Source organism: Littorina saxatilis, linkage group LG9 (assembly GCF_037325665.1).
Source record: "Littorina saxatilis isolate snail1 linkage group LG9, US_GU_Lsax_2.0, whole genome shotgun sequence".
Classification (NCBI taxonomy): domain Eukaryota; kingdom Metazoa; phylum Mollusca; class Gastropoda; order Littorinimorpha; family Littorinidae; genus Littorina; species Littorina saxatilis.
In genome coordinates this window covers 8,850,326-8,857,825 of record NC_090253.1, presented here as the reverse complement: position 1 = coordinate 8,857,825, position 7,500 = coordinate 8,850,326, and positions in this window count along the sequence as shown.

Here is a 7,500-nt window from a genome sequence, read left to right as displayed (position 1 = left end):
AAGACTGAGAGAGAAAGGGGAGAGAGAGAGTGAGAGAGAGTGAAACAAAAGAGAGAGAGACTGAGAGAGAGAGAGAGAGAGAGAGAGAGAGAGAGAGAGAGAGAGAGAGAGAGAAAGAGAGAGAGAGAGAGCTTAGAATGGTTTATTATACTAAGGCCTCAGACTCGTATACAAACCATGCACGGGGGATGGGGGAAGAAAAAAAACACACACACACACACAAAAAACACCAACAACAACCATGAAATAAATACGTGGTAAAAAGAGAGAGAGAGAGAGAGAGAGAGAGAGAGAGACAGAGAGAGAGAGAGAGTGAGAGAGGGAGAGAGATAGAGAAAGAGAGAGACACACAGAGACAGACAGACATACAGATCAGACAGACAGCCATGCAGACAATATATATACAAACTCACACGCACACACAGAGGGAATTGAAGTGTCTGCCGTTTGAACATGTAGTAGTGCTATCGACACGTAGCGCTATCGACACGTAGCGCTACAGTACATTGGTTTTTCAAAAATAGTGATATCGACACGTAGTTCTATTGAGACGTAGTGATAATGGCATGTGTGCATTGTGGCAATAACACTACGTACCGATAGCACTACTGTTTTTGGCAATTTGTGTCGATAGCACTGCAGAAAATAACGCAAACGAAACGTAGCACGAATGACACGTAGCGCTAGCGGGACGCACCGCAAAATGTGCCAGAATAAACGTTTTAAATACACAGACTTTACCAATGATGCTCAAATTCCTTTTCTCCCACACGCAGCTAGATGAGCCTTTTTGCAACATTCACTGTCTCTTTCCAATTCTCCCTCACTTTTGACGCACGCATGTAATTACAGAAATATACATCCAGAATTTTCATTTTGTCTGTACATGCAAAACCGCAACACTCATTCCAACAGTTCTTCCGTGACCCAAACCACATTCGTTTGGATTTTTCGGGATTTATGTTCAAACCTGATATTTCCGAAAATGTATCAACCAAAACATGTCATGTTCATCTTGCAAAAACAATGTAACATCATCAGCGTACAACAATACTTTCAAAACGTTATCCATATCTCCGTTGTTCCATAATGACATACCCTTTATATTTTTGGCCTCTCGAATTTTGATTGCTAACAATTCAACTGCTAATACGAAGGCTAGTGCGGAAAAAGGACAACCTTGCCTTATTCCGAAATCAATATTAAAAAATTCAGATAACCAACCACAATAATTTACACAACTTCTTGCGTTTTTCATCAAAACACCAACCCATTTCACAAGGTCAGTTCCAAAACCAAATGTTTCAAACATCTTCAACATAAACTCTTTGGAAATGCAATCAAATGCATGAACATAGTCAATTGACACTATCAATCCAGGCTTATTATGTAAATCTGTATGTTCTAAAACATCATCAACTAATCGCAATAAGGTTGAGACACGTCTACCTTTTTATAAACCCAAGTTGATCCTCATTCACAACATTCCCTACAACACCAGAGAGCCGAAGAGCTAAACATTTTGCAGATAACTTATAATCTGTATTTTGTTGTTGTTGTTGTTGTTGTTGTTGTTGTTGTTGTTGTTGTTGTTGTTGTTGTTGTTGTTGTAAACAATAACATTATATGACACACTTGGTATCTGTATGTTTAACTGTACATTAATCTGTGGCACAGTACATTTAACATTTACTTTTGGCGCGAATTCTTACAGTACATAAATGGACAAGAATGTATTAATCAATGCTGTTGTGTCTGCGGTGTCAACATTTGCGACATCAACACAATCATAAATCCACACACACACATACATATGCATATATATGCATATGCACATAAACTTAAACATTTTCATTTACAAAATACTCAAACGTCTCAACCCTAATTCGCAATTAAACATTACATTTAAATCAATAGGCTTACCATATCTAAACTTGCTGATACACATTTTTGCTATCAACAAAATATGATTTATAATTTTGTTTGTTGGGGTATGCATTCCTGGTAAATAACCAAACAATACATCATGTTCTGTTAATATAACATTTTCTTTCGTATTAACAAAAATACATCTAATAACATGTTCCCAAAATAACTTCATTTTTCTACATTTCCAAAAAAAGTGCTCACTATAATCTATTTTGTTACAAAGACTACACATATCATTTTCTTTCAATTTCATCTTGTGGAGTAAAATGTTTGTGGGGTAAATATTATGTAATATTTTCCATTGAAGTAACTTTAATCTTTCCTCGCTTGTACATTTAATTGCCAAGAGCCAATATTTCTCGTCAATGGAAATATTATATTTATGTAACCAGAATTTTACAGAGCATGGTGCGCTTGCTTTTGCATTTGTTAAAATAGCGCGGAACTTGTTTTGGGGAAGGTTTTTTTAACAGGTCTTGTAGACAGGGCCCAGATTCGTCGCTCGCGTTTCCGTTGGCTGTGTCGTCTCGCAGCGCACGCGCGCGGAGGGCCGTGTGCAAAGCATTATACTCAAAAAGCCGTGTGGCGCTATAACCAACAGTGGTACAAATCTGTTCATACGGGACAATATTACCGTCTATCCATATATCACGTACAACATTCACATCAGCTTTAATCCAATTTTCAAAACACAAAACATTCTTTTTAAAAACAATACCTGCATTATTCCACAAACATTGATCGATAAATCGTTCTTTTTCTACACAAAAAAAGTCTATTCTCAATCCATTTTTTTAATACATGTTGCCAAAATTTCGATTTTATTCTCATCAGGCCTACAAACTGTCTCGGGGTGGCAGTTGATTGAAAACAACACAGACGACTTCCAAGAGCGTCAAAATAATGTCTTGGAACTAATTTCCAATTTTGAAAATCTGTTTGCTGTAGCCTAGCTGCCCAGCATAACAAAAAGGATGTCTGCATATCATGCATATTTATCATGTTAATACCGCCCATTTATCGTTTAACCTTCTCAAATGCTTTAGTGTTTGAATACTTACGTTTCCACAGAAATTTAAAGAGGATAGTGTTCAGTCTGTCAAGCACTTTTGTCGGAGCAGAAAGTGCCTGAAAAACGTATACAAACTGGGATATCAAACATGTTTTAATTATGCACAATTTACCGCTAATACTTAAATTTCTTCTTGACCACATTCCAACAATTCTTTCAATTCTATCAAAACGTTCTGACCAGTTTTCTTCAATGTCAGAAGCAACAATATCATTCCTAAATATAGTACCAAAAATCTTTAACTGTTTTGTCCATTTTATATTACAACATTGTTCTCGGTTGTTCTTCATGGATCCCAACCACATTGCTTCGGTTTTATTTTGATTCAGATTTAAATTTGAAATATACAAAAACTGTTTTACTATCAATAATACCTGTTGCAGGTCGTGTTTGTCTTTGAGAAACAGTGTTACGTCGTCTGCATACATTGCCAGTTTTAACACATATTCCATGTTTCTCTCTCGATCAAATGATGGAAAATTCAGTCCTTTTATGGTCTGATCACTGCGGATTTTAATGGCTAGGAGTTCAAGGCCAAGGACGAAGGCCATCGGAGAAAAATTACACCCCTGACGGATCCCGGTTAATACGCCGAATTCCTCGGAAATCCAACCCACGTAATTAATACAACTTGTGTTATTATTTATTAATACTTTTACCCAATTTAAAAAATTTCCATCAAAACCAAATTTGTTAAATGCCCAAATCATATATTCCTTTGATATTGAATCAAATGCTCGTGCAAAATCCAGACCAAGGAGAATGCCTGGCTTATTATTACAATTCATAAAATCTGTATTATGAATTTTTTATAATCTGTATTGGTCAGTGAAATAGGTCTCCAATTCTTTAAATCATTTCTTGATAAATCCTTCCCTTTATGAATCAGTGTAATTGCCGCTTTACATTGTGAATTAGATAGAGTTCCATTCTTAAAAGCATAGTTAAAAGAAGCAAGTATATTCCTTTTTAGGCTCCTCCCAAAAAACGTATAAAACTCAACTGTTACAATGTCTTTTTAATGTTAACCAAACCAGTGTCTTTTCTGTCAATCTTAATTTGTGCAAGGATTTCCACAAAGCGTATTTTGATAGAGTAAGATCGTGTTTTTATCTCTGCTGTTCCCATTGACCCGATAGCAATAAACATTCATTGTTTGGTAACATTTCCACTGCGGTGCATTTAATAAAACACAAGTCACACGAATAAACTTTAAAAAGTGACGTTGATGCCGCTACTGGCGATGTCATCTTTATCCGTAGACTCGCTGAGCGCTCGATTCGGTTCTCAATAAAAAGAAGTTTTTACCAGGATAATTACCGATTGTCTTACATTCCCGTTAGTTGACTTGTCCTCAGGCAAAAGGGGGTCTTCTTTTGTTTAGATTCCTCCCTGAACACTTTATATACATTTCTAGTCGCACTCTTTAACCTTCAGACAGACATACTTCATACTGGCTTTTTTGTTGTTAACACAAGTCGCAATAAGCAAAACGTATAGAACGATGTAACTTGGCAATTTTCTTGCAGCATTGAGATTTGAGATGCGACGGAAAAAAGCAGACACACAAAATAAATAAAGCAAGTCGCGTAAGGCAAACATTGCATTTTTTTCACCAAGGCTATACAGCGTCGTCAATCTTTGCGCAAGGAAATCGCTCACACTTTTCACGTGGATCACGTAGTGAAATTGACAAGCCAGTATAGCGCAGTAGCGGTTCCGCTTAGCAGAAATGCGCGCTTATCTGTATTCCTTTTTACTTTCTGATCTTGTTTTTAATCCAAAATAATATATATATATATGTTTTTGGAATCAGGAAATGATCAAGAAAAAGATAATATCATTTTTGGATCGATTACTAAACTTTTAATCGTAGTACCTATTAAGCTTTGTTTGTTTGTTTGCTTAACGCCCAGCCGACCACGAAGGGCCATATCAGGGCGGTGCTGCTTTGACATTTAACGTGCGCCACACACAAGACAGAAGTCGCAGCACAGGCTTCGTGTCTCACCCAGTCACATTATTCTGACACCGGACCAACCAGTCCTAGCACTAACCCCATAATGCCAGACGCCAGGCAGCCACTAGATTGCCAATTTTAAAGTCTTAGGTATGACCCGGCCGGGGTTCGAACCCACGACATCCCGATCACGGGGCGGACGCCTTACCGCTAGGCCAACCGTGCCGGCCCTATTAAGCTATTTTCGTTAATCGTGATCACATTTTTAGAGTAAACATAACATATTTATATATGTTTAGATTCAGAATTTAATGAAGAATACGATGCAATCATTTAAAAAATCTTTTTAACACACACACACACACACACACACACACACACACACACACACACACACACACAAACACACACACACACACACACTATGTTTAAACCCAGGGGCGGACGAGGGGGGGGGGGCACAGGGGGCACGTGCCCCCCCCCCCCCCGAACAAAAAAAAAAAAGAAGAAGAAAAAAAAAAGATTTTTCTATGCTGATTCTATGACCATTTCTAAGTTCAAATGACACCAGATGGCACCATTTTGCTTCTTTGGGCAAATTTTTTTTCCGGGGGAGCATGCCCCTGGACCCCCCAAGCAAATTCGGGCGCATCGCGCCCATCACATTCACTTTCGATTCAAAGTGCCCCCCCTCCCCCCTTACAAAGCAACTGATCCGCCCCTGAAACCTTTAGTCAAAACTTGACTAAATGTAAAAAGGACAACGGGGAAATACACGGCCCATATTCTTGCCGACTAAATTGGGCTTGGGGCCTTCGCAAGGGGGGCAATAGACCTCTCAGTAAGTAGTTTGTATGAAGAAATAATTTATATGCATGCTTTTTATCCTACATACGTGAGAGAGACACCCGTGAGATAATAATCGTTCAAATCACACGTGTGTATATCATGTAAATGAGGTCATGTCAAGCAAGTCTGACAGGGACCTGTTTTTCCACTGCTTATGATGCCAAAGTCACCGAGACAAACGTCATTATAGAAACACAAATTGCGCTCGCTAATTACCCTCGATGAATCATTAGAACTAACACGTCACGCCACACTTTCAGAGTGACGTTTCTTTGCTTTGACGTAATAGATTGCACGAGGCTTTAGAAGAGATCGAGGTTCTAAAACAAGCGTCTTCAATTTAGCTGCCTCGAATGCAGGACATTTTCAGTAAAATAAACGTAAGTACAGTATGTAGGATAAACAGAATACTACATGGCTTGCTGTACCGTACCAGATTTACACTCGTTGCTTTTTCAAATAGTGAACAGCTCACTTTCGCTCGCAGTTCAATATTTTTAAAAACAACTCGTGTAAATCTGGTACGACACAGCAAGCCATGTAGTAATTCTCTATTTTTCATTTTTTCATTTTCATTACTTTATTGTCTCATCACTGGGAAATTCGGGTCGCTTCCTCCCAGTGGAAAGCTAGCAGCAACGGAGTTGTGCTACCCAGGTGTCTGCGTGTTTAGGTATATTCAGCTACCTGCACTTATGTCAGAATGACCAAGGTCTTTTACGTGCCATTGTGATGACACGGGGGTGGGACATGGCTTCCGTCTCTGGGTCTGCACATAAAGTTGACCCGTGTCCGTCCCGGCCCGAATTCGAACCTGCGACCTTCCGATCACAAGTCCAGTGCTCTACCAACTGAGCTACCGGGCCCAATTACCCTTAGTCAGTTGGTATCTACTAATATGACAGTGACTCGACAGTTCTTGAGATATAGGGGGAAATCGAAGAATCAAGTCTCAAATTGGCTATAGCAGTGCATTGAGAAAATGTATCTGGTGCAGTCTGTGAGTCTTGAATCTTATTGACATTAACAGACTTCCATTTGAAACTTCTCAGTGACGGGCGCAGTAGCGTGGTGGTAAGACGTCGGCCTCCTCGGGAGGTCGTGAGTTCGAATCCCGGGTCGCTGTCGCCTGGTGGGTTAAGAGTGGAGATTTTTCCGATCTCCCAGGTCAACTTATGTGCAGACCTGCAAGTGACTTAACCCCCTTCGTGTGTACACACAAGCACAAGACCAAGTGCGCACGGAAAAGATCCTGTAATCCAGGTCGGAGTTCGGTGGGTTATGGAAACACGGAAATACCCAGCATGCCTACTCAACGAAAGCGGAGTGAAGCTGACTATGGGCAAACGAGCTCACACGTCACCAGAAAATTCTGGACCGCTGAAGAAGAAGAAGAAGAGAAGAAACTTCTCAGTGATTATCATCGTGGATTGACGTCCAGTCCAACCAAAGCCTTTATGGGGCTTTAATATGACTTCTTGTCGGAGTCAATTCACGACCATCATATCGAAGTTTCAAATAGAAGCGTATCAATATAATGAAAACATCTTTATCTTGTGCACGTGTTCGGTGTTTGCGATTTTTCCCTCCATTACTTGCTGGATCTGTCTGAGCGCTGCGTTCGTTTACCGCTGAAGTCGCTGAGCTTTCAGCTTCTTTTCGATGGTTTTCCCGAGTGAAACTGGCACCA